Source organism: Trachurus japonicus, chromosome 11, assembly GCF_045865225.1.
Source record: "Trachurus japonicus isolate A0001 chromosome 11, Traja_1.0".
NCBI classification, from domain to species: Eukaryota; Metazoa; Chordata; class Actinopteri; order Carangiformes; family Carangidae; genus Trachurus; species Trachurus japonicus.
In genome coordinates, this window is record NC_140917.1 from 18,536,818 (window position 1) to 18,554,987 (window position 18,170).

Sequence of the window (18,170 nt, forward strand, 5' to 3'; positions counted from 1 at the left end):
TTAGTTAGCCACAATTGCCCTTTATATTAAAGCATTAGCTGATTAAGTTTAGGTACTTTGCTGCTGGTTAGATGGCATATCAACATTAATTTGGGCTAAATTGCACATGCCGTCATGCACATTCTCTTCACCTGTGTCCGTATTTGTAGAGAAAAGTTGCAACTAGAATCAAAATGCAGGAAACATCAAATCAAATATTTAATCATGATCACTATTGACCTTTGACCTTGCTCGGAAAATTAAAGAAAGAGTCCCTTTATTGGGGTTTTTCACTTAAATGCCTCTAATATCCACTCTGTCCTCCCATCCACCTGTCCGTGCAGTTTGTATGTTGGGACAGCTTTACACAGCCAAAACTGACTGGCATTTGTTTCGCAGCTTGGTGTTTTAATTTTCCACTGCTGGGTTCAGGAGTGTTTTTTTTTTGTACAGCCATTCTGGGGGGAAAATCCATTAATCAGATTAAGAACAGTAACTAGGCAAAGCAGGGGCAATGGACCCAACCTAGTTTTCAAAGCCTCTACCAATTTGTCTTCCTCTCTGTCTGCTTCTGTGTTTGTAGCAGAGTTGGGTTCGAAATCCATTAATCAGATTAGGTTAGCAACTGACCACATAGCTAGAGGGAGACCAGACCCCCGACTAGTGGTTCAGCATTTCAGTGTTATATACCACAGAATAGCACTCTGTGTGTGTGTGTGTGTGTGTGTGTGTGTGTGTGTGTGTGTGTGTGTGTGTGTGTGTGTGTGTGTGTGTGTGTGTGTGTGTCTGTGTGTGTGTGTCTGTGTGTGTGAGGAGGTGTTACAGACTCAGACACAGTCATCAGACAAACTGGTTAGGTTTATTTCCACATTAGCATTTATACACACTCACGCGCTTTCAGGTAAATTACCAGATAAAGGTTTTGTTAATTACGAACACACACGCTATGGATCCTTATCACAAAGCTCTGCCCCCTCTGTCTGTCTGTTTCTATCAGTTTGCATGCTCGGCTGCATTTTCCAAGCCATCAGGCCTACGTATCTGTCACTACTTGCTCCTACAGTAACCCCTTGCTGCACCCATTCACCCACCACCACCTCCTGAGGGAGGTTTGCTTGAGAGTGAGGATACCTGTTTGTGTGCATGCAGCTTGCAGCATGTGCGCCTGTGCTTGGGTGTGTGCAGATGTGGGTGTGTGTTTTTTGTTCATTTTGGCTACAACTGTGTGTTGTAGCCAAGTGAACAAGTGTTAACAAGCTCTGTGCAGACTGTATTTATTTAATCCATATGCTGGTGAACTATACAGCTGTGTGCTGCTCCTGGTATGTCTGGAAGGAAAAATCACTCTGCAGTCGCAGCCTTGTCTGACAGAAATCAGTGCCAAGTCATCTTGAATGCGGCTTCATGTTATTGACAAGAAGTTGTATTGTAAGCTTTATTTTTGGCTTAAAGGACTGCTTTGCTGATATTCACCAGGTTTTACTATGTATTAGTCATGCATTTACCGGCAGTACTCATGTCCTTTGTGTCACTGCAGCGAACTCAAGTACCTTTCACCCTTCGCTTATATATCCTGACATCACTTTGGCTGAGACGAGCCAACTTGCACTTAGACATAAGCAGTGATTTTTTATGGGTTGCCTCACATTTTGTTGCATGTTGTGGGATCGAATCGTCAGAAACGCAGCAAAAGAAGGGCAGGGGCGCAGGCTGCTGCTGATAGTGCTGCTGCCAGGTCGGCACCAGCCGCACCACTACCCGAGACGATAAAGACAGAGCTTGCCGGGAGCTGACAGGCTAATGGCTAGCGGTGATACTGGAGCTAGCATCCAGCTCGACCAGCTAAGGCAGCCAGGGTGCCTGGCAGCAGCTGAGCCACTCGCCAGAACAATAAAAACAGAGTAGCTGGGAGCCGACTGATAGTTCCAACTGGTAGTTTTTTCAGGTCCAGGTGCCCACCAAAGCCAAACGCAGCCCACTCACCATGCTGCAGTGGGTTTCACAGTAGACTGCTGTGTTGGTTTGGCTGTGTTGGGGGAGCGCTGGTGTGTGGAACAATGCGGGCACAAAATTGTCATCAGAGATGAAGAGGAAGACCAAAAAACGTTGCCAACAGGAACGAGAGAGATGTTGACTGGGTATTTCTGGAAAACATGCTGTGCTTGTTTATGTCCAGCTGTACACTATTTATTGATGTCATGAATGCCACTGTTGGTTGTCTCTTTGCAAACATAGGAATGATTTCATCACTTGGGGGCAGAGCAGTTGTTTAAAACGTGTCTGTTTATTCTCACTACTCATTTCATTGAAATGAAAGTGAAAGATCTTTTGACTTGTCATAAATCAGTCAGAATGTATTGCCATCAAAAAAGATCTGTAATGCACGTACTAAGCCGTATTTCTGCATTTTGTTTTGTTTCCATGCAGATGTTAGGATGGGAAATGTTGCTGAAAATACTGAACACATTTTATTTATAATTGACATTTTTTGGCGTCATGACTTAAGATTGTAAAATGATATTTCTGTAAAATCAACTAAAACTGAACTACTGGAGATACACAGTGTAGATACACAGAAGCTTACCTCCTTACTTAAAATAGCAGCCTGTGATGTCATCGAGTAGTACATCTATCAGTGCATCTATGGGTAAATAATGAATGGAGAAACTGCAGCTGGAAATAGCTGCTCCTGTACTATTTTGAATGCAAACTTTTCTAAACAGGAAACTCTGCTTGATAACGTGTATAATACGTCAAACTGCTTCTTTTATGAACTTAGCTTCTTTCCTATGCTTATGAGAGGCAGCTTTCCTCTCAGTGATGACTCACTATTGCTCTCATTCTCTGCATCATGTCTTACAGAAGCCGCTTATTTGGTCTTAATGAATCAGTGCTGAGTAAGTCAAACTGGAAAATCGGACATTTTTGTCTCCAGCTGCTTCGAGTCCCTCGGATACGTTTGACTGAAATAACAAACACTGTTGAATTTGACTCCTGAATCCTTTCAGGGCCAATTGTCAGTAATGAAACATGAAAAGTTCCATATTGTCGAAGGGTATTGAAAGAACTGCTGTGTGACGACGTGAGGAAAAAAGGGGACATTTAAATATAGAAAGAAAAATGGATTAAACCGCTGTTGTGACTGAAGGATTGCATGAGAAGCTTCTTTTTTTTTCATTTCAATATATTACTGTTAATTACCTCCAATGCGTTGGCAGTTTACTGCAGTGACAGAAATGCTAACAAAGGCAGTACCAAATTGAACTGAGAGCAAGAGACCCGGAGAGAGATACAAGACAGAATGTATTACCATCAGATTAATGTTATGATGATCTCAACGCAGACTTAATAAGGAGGTGTCTGTGCTTTGTTTAGCTAAGATCTGCTTAGGTTTGGCATGTGGCTCTTCTTCAGAGCTGCTGCCGTTTATGTTGTCATATTGTGAATTTTGACTGTAAACTTTGCAGTTGGGTCACTTCTCATTTTGTGTGTGCTTAAAGTTACTGTATTAAAAAAGGACTCAAAAGGTGGATGACAACACCGAGCAAAGCATACTTGCTAATTTTGGATATTTAACGAATAAAAGTTGTGAGATTAGATAGATGTTGAATGATATATCTAAATATGGCGTATTTATTCAGCCAGGCTAGTACATTGTTAGCACAGCAATCAGGTAGCAACAGTGTCTGAAGCCAAATATGTCGAGTATTAAATTAGACGGAATAGCTGGTCAAAACTTCATTCTGTGGTCCGAAGAAGTTCCAGCTTTTAACGAGCATCTGACCCAGCTGCTTAACGGAGTAGATTTACAACCGCCTCTGTTGGAATATGAAGTTGAATACCTACTTTTAGACAGGGGAAAATAACTAACCTCTCTAATGGATAAATGCCCTAGAATGCCTAATACTGAGCCTCGGCATGTGTGCGTTCGAACGCGTGTGTACGTGTGTGTGGTAATCTTCATGGCAGGTTCCTTGCCATTAGTGCGCAACTGAACAAGGCAGCAATTCATTCAGCAGATTTAACTGTCTGGTGTGTGTGTGTGTGTGTGTGTGTGTGAGACAGAAAGAGAAAATCTGTGTGTGTGTGTGTGTGGCAGGTTTCTAAGTGCAGAGTGTGTGTTGTTTTTAGAGAATTGTTTCCGTGCGCCTGTCTGCACCATATGGCCCAATGTGGAAAAAGGCCCCTTTAGGGGTCTGTGTGTATGGGTATATGTGTGTAGTGTACGGTATGTATGTGTGTGAGAGAGGGAATATGTGTATTTGTGTGTATGAATGTGTGTACAGCAGTCTGGTCTGCCCAGAGTGAAGCTGTAAAAACAAAAACGTCTTGAGAAAAAGAGGAAAAAAAAGACTACATAGGAGCAGTGATGTCAAATACTACCCCATTCCCGACACACACGCATGCACGGCATTGCACGCGCACACTCACACACGGCTGCTGGTTTGCTATTCGCTCTCTTTATATTATTTTTTGTGTCTCTCCTTTGGTTTTGTTAACAGTATTTTTAGCTTTTTCCAGTGTCTTCAGTTGCATTAGCTCTAATTGTCGGGTCCAATTAGTTTTTGCTGCAATAATCAACCTCTGTTTGCACTTCAGTGACACATTAATAACTTTTTGCAGCAACTGGTTTTTGATACTCTGCTCTCCAACTGGAGAAAATAATCTCTTTTAATTTTCCATTAGTAATCACTTTCTTTTCTCCTAGTTTTTTTCAATTGTCAGTTTTGTTTTTTGCTTGTCGTTTATTTTGTCTAATCGGCGTAAACCTCTGGGCTGTGGTAATGACTTCTGAGGTTAACAAGCTTCTGCTAACAATCACTCACTCACACACAAATGCACACACAAACAGACACTTTTGTGCAACCATGCACACACTCATGTGCACTCTAAAGTAAGCATGTACAGTAAACAGGGATGTAAGCAAATAATCCCAAACACAGTCATGCTAGGCCACACACACACACACACACACACACACACACACACACACACACACACACACACACACACACACACACACACACACACACACACACACACACACACACACACACACACACACACACACACACACACAGCCAACAGTTTTATGACTACCTGACAAAATCAAGCACAGACATCGACAGAAACCCATTTGATACATGATGCATGCTTTACAGCTTCAGTTAAAAAAACAAAACAAACAGAAAAAAAAGAAATATTAGCCTAAGGTGTCATGTCTCAATAATTAATGTGTGCTGGCTTTGTCTCAAACATACACACCTTTATTCTGAAATACCGCAACAACAAGATAGAAACCATCAACATATTTGTTTAAAGAGCGAATTCCTGTTCGTTTGAAAATGAAGCCATGAGTCAAGGCCCAGTTTTTATAGATGCCATGTTCCTCATAGAAATGCCTCACTAATTCAGCCAGAAACCCACTCTCTAAAATCCAATCCAACCCTCCAATCTTCAGGCAAAGATTACAGTTTTAGGTGACTGATTTTACACTACACAATTTTTCATGAAAAGTTTTCTTCACGGTCACAAAGATAGTGGATTTTGAATTCACTGCCACTTTGATTCAGGCTTTTGCCTCAAGTCTTTTCCAAAGCTGAAATAATTAAAGGTGCATTGAAGATAACATTAAAAGAAGAACTAAAAATGGAAAATTCAGACTGGGCACAAGCGTCTCCTCACACCTTACAAACATGTGCTTCAAGTAGACTGCTGTAACCAGGAGAACCAAACATGTCACTTCAGTATTTTCTCACTTTTTCACAAAGCAGTCTCTAATGTTAGTTTGCTAGACATCTGATATGATGATAATATACCATAACAGAGAAGACAAGCTTCCTTTTATTTAACATGATTGATGAGATGGCACGAGTGCACTGCCAGAGAATATCAGCAGTGCATGAACACATTGTTTCCGTCTTGAAATCCTTTGAAAATTAAACATGGCAGCATCTTTGAACACTGAGTTATCAGCGCAGTCACCGAGCAGGTGTCCAAGACACCCGACCGGTCAGTCTTCTCAAAACTTGGTGTGTTCCCTTAAACTCAGCAACACATTAAGGATTTTGGCTGTGTAGCTTTGAGATGCTAAATTCCACTAAGCTTTATTGATGACTGGAATCTGACTTGAGTCCTGACTGCAGTCTCCTGTTAGTTCTCCTGGTGTGAACTCGGCTTTAATCTCTCTCTCTCTCTCTCTCTCTCTCTCTCTCTCTCTCTCTCTCTCTCTCTCTTGCTCTCTCTGGTATCTTGATATGGTCTGTGTTCTGCAGGGACTTCCAAACATTTACATTTCTGCTTTCAAGTGCTGTTTATATATGGCTCTTATCTGCTATCTAACACACACACACGCACACACACACATTCAAGACAGGGACAGACGGTGAATCAAACCTTTCGTCGTCCTGACAGTAACACTGTTGTTATGTCCATAATAGGACAGGAGGAGAGAGAAAGTAGAGGAAGGCAGTAAGAGAAAAGAGTGCCACATAGACAGAAGGAGGGGGAGGCAGATAATTTGCCACCAGAGTGTTTTGTGGTGAGGTGAGGCGTGGAGCTTTGGTGACTTTAGCTCACAGGATTTCTGTTTTTTTTTTTTTTTTTTTTTTGTGATACTCCACTGATCCCCTGTAGTGAAATTTCTCTTTTCATCTCCCCCCACTTAGAGTGCAGCATCCGCGGCAGAACAGCACCCCTGGGACTGGCAGGGGTACCTCGGCATCTTGCTCAAGGACACTTTAGCAGGGCAGATTCTTGCGCTCACAGGGGAGATAACTTGGCCTTCTTGCTGAAGGATGCTTTAGTCTTTAGTCACTCTGCCACCCTGCCCTGCTGGCTTGTGTGCTTGAACGCAGCCCTGTCCTGATAGAACTCTTTGACAAATTTGCAGTGTGGAGAAAAAAAGAAAAAAAAAAACACCTCTGGGACCAGTGGCTCCACCCTCTTCTACACTGTGTAGGGCAGGACAGTAAAGGTACCAGTCTTTTTAATCTGTGGACATTTTCTCTTTTAAAACCTGATATATTTGGGTTCTGGACGGTTGCTCAGGCCAGTTGAGACTCTTAAATACGTCGCCTTTAACATTTTCTGACCTATTTTGACCAAAATAAATGAAAATTAATTAGAAATCAACAAGGAAAAAGTAACAATGAAGAAGTTACCACAAGTTGTTTTAACAGGAAAATGCCCCATTATCATTTTAAAGGTGTAATACTGTAAGAGTCAGCTTCTAACATGGCTTTGAGTGTGTCTCTGAGTCCCCGATGGCTCCAGACGTGCTGCTCAGAGTTGACCCTGACATTAGATCGTCCTTTTAGACCGAGCAAGAAATGAGTCCACTGCTGCAGGGACCAGTGGAGCGTCACATCAGACAGGACCCCCTTTACATGTGATCAGCTAGTTGACACATTGTCAGATGGCTTGAAATCGACAATGTATTTGCTGCTAACTCTGTTTGACAGCTCTCGACTGTTTTCTTTTGTTGAGGATACTCGAATTTGTAGCTTCAGGGAAATGTGCCGCGGATGGCAGGATGATAGAGAGAGGCGGACTTGTGGAGAAGGAGAGAGAGAGAGAGTGATAGAGCCTTGGCACGGGGGGAATTTATGGCAAGAGAGTAGAAAGGGGTACGGCATTGAGAGAGAGAGAGGAGAGAGGGAGGAAATGACACATAGGTGGAAAGAATCTCATCCCTGCTCCTGTCTCACACTGGATCTCTCTCTCTCTCTCTCTACACGACACATTAGCACACTTCAACACGCACAGACACACACATGCACCATAATTGAGGAGTAATTGAACACTGCTTATCTGTCCAAAGAAAGTCAAAGCAAAGATTCATCCATTGCGCGTATATTCGTGTGTGTGTGTATCTGTGTGTGCATGTGACGTCTGATTCTTATCACACTGTTAGACTCTGAGCTGCTTTTAAGGCAATGAATTCACATCTCATGCTCTTTCCGTCTCCCCATCTCTTCTCTTTCGGGCCGTCTTTTCTAAACCTCTCCCAGTCTCCTCTCCTGTGTTAATCTTGCTCTATTCTCTTGCTCGCTATCTGCCTCTCTCTACTCTATGTCCATCTCTTTATTGTTAAATTTCATTCCCACAAAGAAACACATGAAATGGAGTGAAAAAAAATCCTCCTAACTAAATGTTTTGTATCTGTGTCCTTTTATCTCAATTATCCATCTACTGTAGCTATATTCTCTTTGTAGACAAACTATCTGTGTGAATTTATCACCTCGAACATCCAGAGTCTCAGGTTTGACAGGCCGACGGGTAACTTTGTCTGAGTGGTGGCGTCTGTATCTTCTCCTATTGTGTATTGACATTTTAGAGTATGTCAGTATCTGGGGACTTCCCACATACGATAAGTTGATTTGACTTTAGAGGTGAGAATGTGTAGTATCAGAGACTTTCAGGTCACAGGCCACAAAGTCCTGAAACTTGATAGTCGGGCTGAATGGGTCTTAAAAGGATAAGGGATTTTAATTGTGCGTGTCTTTTTAATTGCGTAAGTCTTTGAATTGGTGCCAGAATTGCGGTTTGTCATATTTGACAGCAAGTAGTGAGTGATGACAAAGGGAATAGCTAAAAGGAAGATAGATGGGAACAGTCAGTTGTACCTCTGGCTATTGCTTCCACTGATGTCCATGTATATTTGACACTTTACAATGTGTCGTCTGTAGTTTGGCCCTAGGGCTACGTAACATTTTTGAACATGCAAAGATGCTTTCAGCTGTCAATTGTTGGTAAAAATGGAAGAGTGTGTCATCAATGCACCAAGGGTATGCTGTTGTGTGTGTGCGTGTTTTTTCTTTTTTATGTCATTCATCAGCGGAATAGATCAGAGAGAGATTAGAGAGAAGAATAAAAAGAGATGAAAAGAAGGGAAAGACAGAGGGAGGGGCTGGGCATAAAATAAGAGATGAAAGGATTTAGGGTGTAGTAACAGTTAGATAGGTTTAAGCACTAAACTCTATGTGTTTGTGCGCGTTCATGCTTGTATTTGTGTGTCTGCATTTGGATTTTTAAGGGTGTACCAGCAGTTAGATGGGTGTGAGAACTTAAGGTTACATACCTGTGTTCTTATTACTGATCCCACACCTGAATCTCTTGTAAATCTTTGACCTACTTGAAGGTGTCTTTATCTTGTAGAGGTTGCATGACTTATCCTACGCACGCACTTAAAAGAAGCTGATAAGTTCTGACAGAACTGGAAAGATTGGGCGTGTTATGTGTCATCACTTTCAAACGTGACCATGTTAGTAGTTTGAGGCACAAACTGGATATCACGCCCTTTCGAACCAAGGCCTCGCTAGGTAAGATCAAGAATTCTGCCAATGTCTTTGGAAATCAAGTGCAAAGATTACCCAATCCTCCGAGTGTCAGAATCACTCTTATTTTTTCCAGACTCATCTTAATCTTTTGCAACTGACAGACTTTGCACGTGGCCATCTTCTATATTCAGTATCCAAATTGCTCCATTTGATAGGTAAAATAACATTGAAAGAAAGTACAGGCACACATAAAGAGACCTTTCATGTGGGAAAAGCACAATGGAGCTGTCAGAAATCAGTATCTGCAGACACTACCGGTAATACAGCATGATGAGCTGTGTGTGTTACGTATATTAGACAAGGCGGGTGTCATGCTGTGTCTGCCCGTAGGTCAGAATATGGTAAAAACCTGTTAAAGTGAATTTCCACAGCAGGTGTTTACAGCAGCCTGTGTTTACATGGCACTGCTTGCCCCCCCCCTCCAAATTATTATCCAAAGTGCATTTCAGAGGGGAGGCCGGTGTCTGCTCCACAATAACACGATATTTGGTCGATACTATTCTGTTGATATTTCAGTCAGAGAACCCATGTTAAGGCAACACTCCCTGAATAATCGCCACTTTCATCCCATTTACAAAGGCCCTGCCCCCTCTCTCCTCCACAGAGTCATCCCACATATGCTGAGACAGATAATCGCAGGTGATCGATTTCATTTTATCACACTGAGAATGCAGAATAATATCAAATTGAGTGGATGTACATAATGGTCAACATGTTAGTCTGCATCAGCTATGCTGTTTGATGTAGAGAGACTGTTAACTCAGTGTCTTTGATTTTAAGTGTCTATTTTGTACATTCAAATCATCATTCACAAAGAACTGCAATCTCAAGTATGTGCAGTGCTGTCTATGTACCTCTGTGTCGAAATTCTGTACTTTTATTTGTAACGACCAAATTTACACGAAATAATCGATTCACGTAAAATCAAACAGTACCACATTTCAGTACCTGAACGTACCCTAGTGTCGACTCTGTGAGATAGTGGAGGAGAGTCTGGCTGACAGCAACACAAATTGTGTAAAATCTTATTTCCTTGCATTGCCCCTGCTGTCCATCTATCACAAACACACTGACAACAGAGGTGTCAGTTCTCAAAGGGCCACGCAGGACGGGTATGGGCCGAAGATATACTATACAAATGACTTGGGTCGGGCCTTGGGCTTTCTCTTTTTTCTGTCTTTCTTTTTTTCTGAGAATTAATGCTAGTGAGTCAGGCTGCGTTGGGTCTGGGCTGTATCACTTGCGGGTCGTGTTTTAAATTTCAGGCCCGTTTCGGGCTCTACTGTCTGTGAATAGCCCCTCCTCTCCATGTACACTCTGAAGCCTATTTAAAACAGAGATCCCTTATTATGCTGGCTTGTTTACACTGAATCATAACATACCCAGGGGGCAAAGCAAAAAAACGGACACGGAGCGTTGTAAAAGGTTTGACACCAGAAATGATATCTAGGAACTTCAAGGATTAAAACCTGGGTGGACAACCCGGTCAACTAGCTGCTGGAAAGCTACAGGGGGCTAAAACCCCTTTCTGGGGTCATTTTGCTGGCGAAATGATGTAAATGCAAATATTTAGGTACTACAATGGCATAAATAGTCATACAACTATAAAATTTGGCAGAGAGTATCTTGACACATAGGGGGAGGCATGAAAAAAAGATTCTGGGGTTTGTTGCAACTCAATTTTAAGATATCTCCCTCAACATCCCAAAAAAGACAAAAAAAAGTACTGTTCGCCTGACAAATTCTCATGAAAATTATTATTTTTCAGCACTTTATGCAGAATATCTATGCTTAACATGTATATAGAAAATGTCCTTAATTCATAAGCTTCCATTTGAGTCCAAGATAGCCTTTCTATCTCAAAAGCCCCACTTGCTGTGGCCAACGGTCTTCTCTATCTAACTGTTCACTTTGGGGAGACCAGAAATAGAATGGTTTCTGATCATGCCAGTTAACATGTAGTTTTTCACAATAGGTGTTGCATTGTTTGGAGACAGCCTGTAGCTTTCCAGTAGCTAGTAGAAAGGCTATCTTGGACTCAAATGGAAGCTTATGAATTAAGGAAATTTTCTATATATATGTTAAGCATAGATATTCTCCATAAAGTGCTGAAAAATAATAATTTTCATGAGAATTTGTCAGGCGAACAGTACTTTTTTTGGTCTTTTTTGGGATGTTGGGGGTGATATCTTAAAATTGAGTTGCAACAAACCCCAGAATCTTTTTTTCATGCCTCCCCCTATGTGTCAAGATACTCTCTGCCAAATTTCATAGTTGTATGACTATTTATGCCATTGTAGTACCTAAATATTTGCATTTACATCATTTCGCCATCAAAATGACCCCAGAAAGGGGTTTTGGCCCCCTGTAGCTTTCCAGCAGCTAGTTGACCGGGTTGTCCACCCAGGTTTTAATCCTTGAAGTTCCTAGATATCATTTCTGGTGTCAAACCTTTTACAACGCTCCGTGTCCGTTTTTCAAAAAACTGGGATTTTGCCCCCTGGGTAACAGTAAATATTCAAAATTCTGAAGTTTTGACTAAATTTTTATAAACAAAAGTACCAGTACTGGTTCCCAGGAACTGGGTATCATACCGTATTGGTTTAGATGTGAACCCATCCCTACGTGTCAAGCTACTGCTCTGTGTTTTATTTTGATGCAATTCTTCTTCACAAGGGTCTAAGAAGCTGATTGTGTAATTGTAACAGCTTTGGTTTCGGTGTGGGGATCTATGTGTGGTGTCATCTGCCACCTCTCTCTTATTTCCTGTCATCTCATAACTGTCTACGACAGCTTTTGATAGACACACATCTGGCAAGAATGATGTTCAACAGTGAGCAATCAAGAAGAAAATCAGATCAGAGATTTTTTTTTAAAGATCTCAGCAAATTATATAAGCTTCATAAAGTACAGAGATGATTTCTCTCAGTACAGTCATGCGGCCAAGGAAACACTACTTAAACGTTGAGCTCATTTTTTGTGCTGAAGATTTTTGTCAGCTGTTTTTCCCATACTTTGATCTGAAGTCACCCACTAGTATTGACAACTATGAGAACATTATCTGCCCCTTAAAGCTAAGGAGCTCTGCAGTAACTGCCTGAACTCTTGAACAGCTGAAGAGAGAAAAAACAAGATTCAATCATTTAATTCTTATTCTGCCCAGGTAGTTATTTTATTAGCAGAGTGTGAAATATTATAATCAGATCTCTTACAGACCTTTAACTTTAAATATATATAGAGGAAGATAACGATTTGAACAAAGTTTGAATGACACGCAATTCACTTGAATGAATTTGTGTGTGCAAGTGTGTGTAATGTGTGTGTTAAGTGGCTTTTATCTCAGACTCTCATGTCGCAACGACTTGCAACTTCCCCTAACACAGGAAAGCTCACTGTCTGTGCGTTGGTCTTTGTGCGCGCATGCATGTGTGAGTGTGTATGTGGAATTTAGGGATTAAACCAATGTGTAGCTGTAATGGTAAAGAGGATGAAAGAACTTGCATAAAAAAAATTAAAAAAAACACATGGACTTTTTTTTTTCTTTCTGGCAGAAACTCTCCATCTCCGCATGGCTTGGGACAAAGCAGCAGCTTTAATTAGGAAAAGAGCTTTTATCACTTTTAAGTGAAAGACAGAGATGTATCCCTTAGTATTTCTTGAGGTATCAACCTTGTGAAAAATGTTACACCTGCTCTTGTAGAACGAATGATAGCCTGAAGTTAAAACAAAAACTTGACACTTAATAAAGTACTTTAGATGCCCCCATACTTTGCCTGACTATCCAGACTGGCTCTGTAACTTTATAACTCGTAGAAAGTTAAATCTCCAGGTATTGCCTTTTTAGCCCAAAAGCTGTAAGATGGATCTGCAGTGATTTGCAAGGAACCTCCTCACCAGCTGCATTTAGTTGTTCTCTAATGTGTGATTATCATTCCTTTACTGGGATTGCTGTTTTAGCAATAATTGTCACGATTGTAAAATACATCCTAGTTTGTTATGCTGTAATATTTCTCGTTAGTTTTCATCCAAAGGCAAAATGATTAGTGCTCAGTCTGTCTTGTTGTAAAGGCTCTTGTTTGTTGTAATGCCGAATGGGGCTCTGTACTTCTCTTGGAGCGAGTTGTCTACCTTTGTAGCCCCTCTGGGCAGGCCAAAGTCTCATACCCATCCGCTCTCTGAGTGTATCTGTGTGCATGTGTATCTGTCTGTTGTTATGCAGGATAGAGGAAATGAAAGCTCAGACTGAGCCCCAAGGCTTTCTAAACTGTCTCAGTGTCCTTCACATGCATATGTGTGTGTGTGTGTGTGGCTGAGCACATCTGCTCCCATAAATAAGTGTGTGAGAAAACATGAGTTAGTGCTGAACATGAAGAAAGATTACACTCATGTGCTGTCTTTGTCCTTCTCTATTAAACTCAAGTCTTCATTTACACTAACACACATCTGCATACACACGAGTCAAACACATTCACTTTATTCACACAGTGAAAGGAAGTGATTGAATCTCAGCTTTTATTGTGAAATACTGGGCAGAGCTGCCCCTCCTTCCTCTTTTTTGTTCTTAGTTACGTGGTTGTGTGTGCGTTCTCTATTATTGCCTACTTGAGTGTGTTGTAATACAGGCAATTTAATATCTTTCCAAGGGAAATGTCATCATTTTGATAAACACTATTTCACTTGAGGGTGTTACTACTGGTTTACTTTAGAACACCTTTATTTACTGTTGAGTCCTTTGTGTGTGTGTGTGTGTGTGTGTGTGTGTGTGTGTGTGTGCACGCACGTGTGTGAGTGTGCACGTGTGTGTGTGTAATTTCCTGGTTGTCCCCCAGCAACCCCTGGGCTCTGATCACAGGAAGTTAAGAGGAAGTTGTCGGGTCTCCACTACACAACTACACAAACAAATGTGCATGCACACACACACACAGACGCACATTGCTACCTCCTCCCACGCTTTCACACTGGTAGGAGAAATGGTACTGTGGAGCGAATAAAAATGAAAAAGGAGTGAGAGAGCCGAGGGTACAGTGTTCAGGTGTGATCGTCTTTTTTCATGTGGTGCTGTCTTTCTTCGTCAAGTGTGAAGTCTGTCTGTTTCCACATCACCATCTCTCACGCTCTCATCTTCTCTGTTTCGCTCAGTCGTCGCTGTGAGGCATCTGCCACTCCTCAGCAAACTTAAGAAAGTCTGTTTACATAAATTCTTGCAATGCGATCATTATCTGCAGCATCCATATTTCTCAGAAGCCTTGTCAAGAAGACAGAAGTAAGTGTGTGTGTGTGTGTGTGTGTGTGTGTGTGTGTGTGTGTGTGTAAAGGAAACCTGATCATTAAATGTTATTACGCTGGGTCGCGGGTGGAGACACCTGATTTTGTGGCCACTAACCATGTGATTATGTGACATGTGCATGACAAAGACCAGGACAGGGGACCTATTACTTAGACAGCAGCGTGGCAGGATAAAGGGACACAGCCTTACCTCCAAAATAATGAAATCCTAACAAACTCCAAATAAGTCACTTCCCTTGGCTGAGCTGTATATAAATTGTACACAGTAACAATTGAAGGTTGGAAAACCCACAAGCTCAAGATATAGCTTTAGGTGCATCTTCCTGTATTTGTGTCCTCTGTTTCTGACTGTTAGTGTGTGCGTGTGTGTGTGTGTGCGTGTGTGTGTGTGTGCGTGCGTGCGTGCGTGCGTGCGTGCGTGCGTGTGTGTGTGTGTGTGTGTGTGCCCTCAACTTAATTAGTTTCATACTCAAATAATATTCCATGATACACTCCATCATTCTGCAAGCATAGGAGTCTAGGGCTTGTTAGTAGACCAAAGTACAATAAATATACAATATAATCATAAAACACTCATTGTTGATCGTTTTGAGCAGTTGTGTAGTCGATACAGATTTTGTGTCTTCTTCTTTATCTCTTCAGTACTTTTTCCTCTTCAGAAAATCTTTTTCAGAATAAACACCTCTGCACTACAGTATTTCTAGGATTTGGAAGATGCCCTTGAAGTATTTACCACACAGTGTTTTTGATGTGTTTTTCATAAGGTGCTCTTGTAGCACGTATCTGTGTCAGTGGATTTAGCTTTCTCCACCATGCTTTTCCAGAAGCACCGCCCCCTAAATTCATGGATCCGCAAAACCAAGGCAAGGACAAAAAGGCATAATCCAGAGCCTATTATACAGTGTGAAGCTGGATGGCTGAGGCCAAACAAACCCGAAAACATTATCCAACAAACGACATGCACATGGTTACTAACTTACCAGCTGGGGTTAGCTTTCACAAACATTAGCAAACAGGACAAAACAATAGCGACCTATTGGCTCTGTGAATCATAGCAAAACTAATGTTACCCACCTGTTGAGCAGAAGCAGAACAACCTCTGCATCCGCTTGATATTTATGAATTTTTGGAAGTTTTTCCAGACCAGCTAGCTCTGCGACCCAGCGATAGATTATTCTATTCTATTCCCCAGTCCAAATGTGCATAGTCGTAGATGACAACAGAATTTGAGCACTTCTTTTCCAATTTTTACTCTTCTGAGCTTCTCCTCGACCATATTTCCTTCTTGGCAATACCACAAGCATATATATCATCATTACGTTGCTGGTAAATGTTCCTTCACTATATGTTAGCATGTGCCAGATTTACCGTCTCCTGCTCCCACTGCCCCTCGTCGTCTTCTTTCACTCCTCATGAGCACCAGCGCCCCCTTGTGTTGTATATCTCAGTCCGGGCCACTTATGTTTTCCTTCTTTAGAGAGACAGGGCTGTGGCGTATTCAGCACGGGCACAGGATTGACAGCAAGCAGACCAATCAAGAGTTATTAACTGAATTTGACAAAAAGCGTACGGGATCAGAATCACCTACAGCACCTTTAAGGCCATGATTAAATTCTTCAAAGCTCCTTTTAGTTTGAAAAATCCCATTTCAACCTGTTTCATCAGAAAAAACTATTGTTTATCCACTTTGTTCTAATGCAGCAAGTGTGTGTGTGTGTGTGTGTGTGTGTGGTGGAAAAAACTAAATGAGTTAGATGAATGAATTTAATGAAGTTAAATCATTTTTTAACTAATATAATTGATTAGATGCAAATGATGTAACTAATCTTTTTATATGGTCATATTACAGTGTGTGTGTGTGTGTGTGTGTGTGTGTTTTTTTTTAAGCGTTTATTCTGATAATTTAGAAATCACCATGATTTAATTGTTCAGTTGATCAATCCTTATTGTGTTAATGTTTGTGTGTGTTGGTTGCTCTGGAGGCTCTGTTTTTTTTTTTTTTGATATTTTTTCCCCCCCTCTCTTATAAACTTAGATTAATTTTTATTACAACATATGTTTTTTGATGCATAAGGATCTTTTCTGTCTCCTGGCAGCCACTTTAACAATAAGTAATTACACACACTGTCTGTCTTTTTGTGTCTTTTCGGCACTCGTGCATGTGTGAAACTGTACTCCCTTATGACAGTCGTATGATTTATCCCCAAGGTTATAGACACCTTTTTATCCCCTCACCCCCCGCACACACACGCAAACACACACATAGACACAACAGATAGCTGTTGACCACAATTTGCTCAGTGCTAAAAACTAGTTGAAGTGACATCATCAGCGATGGTAAGTGAGAGAGAAGAGAGAGAGAGAGAAGAGAGATCCATTTTTAAAGGAGCTTTCTCAGACGTGACCACACACACATGGTATGCTCCACACACACACATTCACACACAGACAGAGAATGCTCTAAGGACCATAGCTGGGGGAGTTGTGTCTGTATTTAAGTGTGTATGTGTGTGTATCAAGTTAAAATCCAGACAGCCATTCCAGAGGCCAGACTATTGAGTCTTATAAACTCTCAGGTCACAGATTATTGAAATAGCAGAAGAGATATATAGTCTGTGCCTGTGTGTGTCTTCTGCTCCACTATTTCACTAAAACATCACAGACTGCTGAGAAGACCCAGATATCCACACACACGCACGCACGCACACACCTGCATGTTTACATAATTTTGTATGTATTTAAGGAAATAACTTTGGTGTGTGTCTGTGTGATATTTGGATACAGATGTGTATGCCAGTATTTGAACAAGAAGCCCAGATTTGTGTGTGTGTGTGTGTGCGGGGGTGTAGTAATACTGATTTATTTCAGCATCATTTATAGTCCCATTGGGAACAGAACTAGCAACCTCTTGGCAGCTATTTCATTGTAATAGTCAAAAATACACACAGACAGCCCATTGTGTAGCCTAATCTAACAAAATGTACCTTGTTTCAACCTGCTAACCTCCTGTGATTTGACTAGGAATGCTTGGACAGCCTAATAAGATCAAATCCGTTCCTTCAGAGAAACAGAGTAATCTGTTTTTACACTCCTCTGACCCACCTGTGGGCCTTGACACACTCACTTCAAAATAAAGTTTTATAGACCGTGGGTCCCAGAGTGTGAGCTTAGCGCTTTCAAATGTGCCTTTTGCAGATGAAAACAGCTAGTTTGTTTCATGCTGCCGAAGTCACAGTTGGAAAAGTGGCTTTTCTGTCACTTGTAACTTTTTTTTCTGTTGGGGTGTCTTTTGTGTGAGTTGTAGAGTTATAGACTTAATTGAGCTTGAAAGCTGAAATTCAGCTGTTTCGTCTCGCAGACCTGTTCAGAGACTCTCACGCAGCCAGTGCCTCGAGAAATGCTCTTCTCCTAATCTCAGTAGTTTTCGTGGGCGCATTTGAACAGAGGCCCCAGACTGTTCAATAGCCAGGAGACCATGGTTATACTGGACAGCTCCCACTTATGTGTGTTTGTCTGCATGTGGTGTTAACCAGAGTTCTGCTTTGACTCCCTTAAGGGGTAAAT

General features: G+C 41.4%; 1 protein-coding gene and 1 long non-coding RNA gene across 6 annotated transcripts in view; both read left to right on the forward strand.

The window, feature by feature from the left end:
* The window catches only part of trps1 (trichorhinophalangeal syndrome I), a 115,037-nt gene that overhangs the window by 25,976 nt on the left and 70,891 nt on the right, over positions 1-18,170 (forward strand). The gene's annotated exons all lie outside the window — the stretch shown is intronic.
* Positions 367-1,876, forward strand: LOC146978662 (uncharacterized). The gene is made up of 2 exons (XR_015036974.1): positions 367-693; positions 796-1,876. It is a non-coding gene; the product is annotated as an uncharacterized LOC146978662 (long non-coding RNA).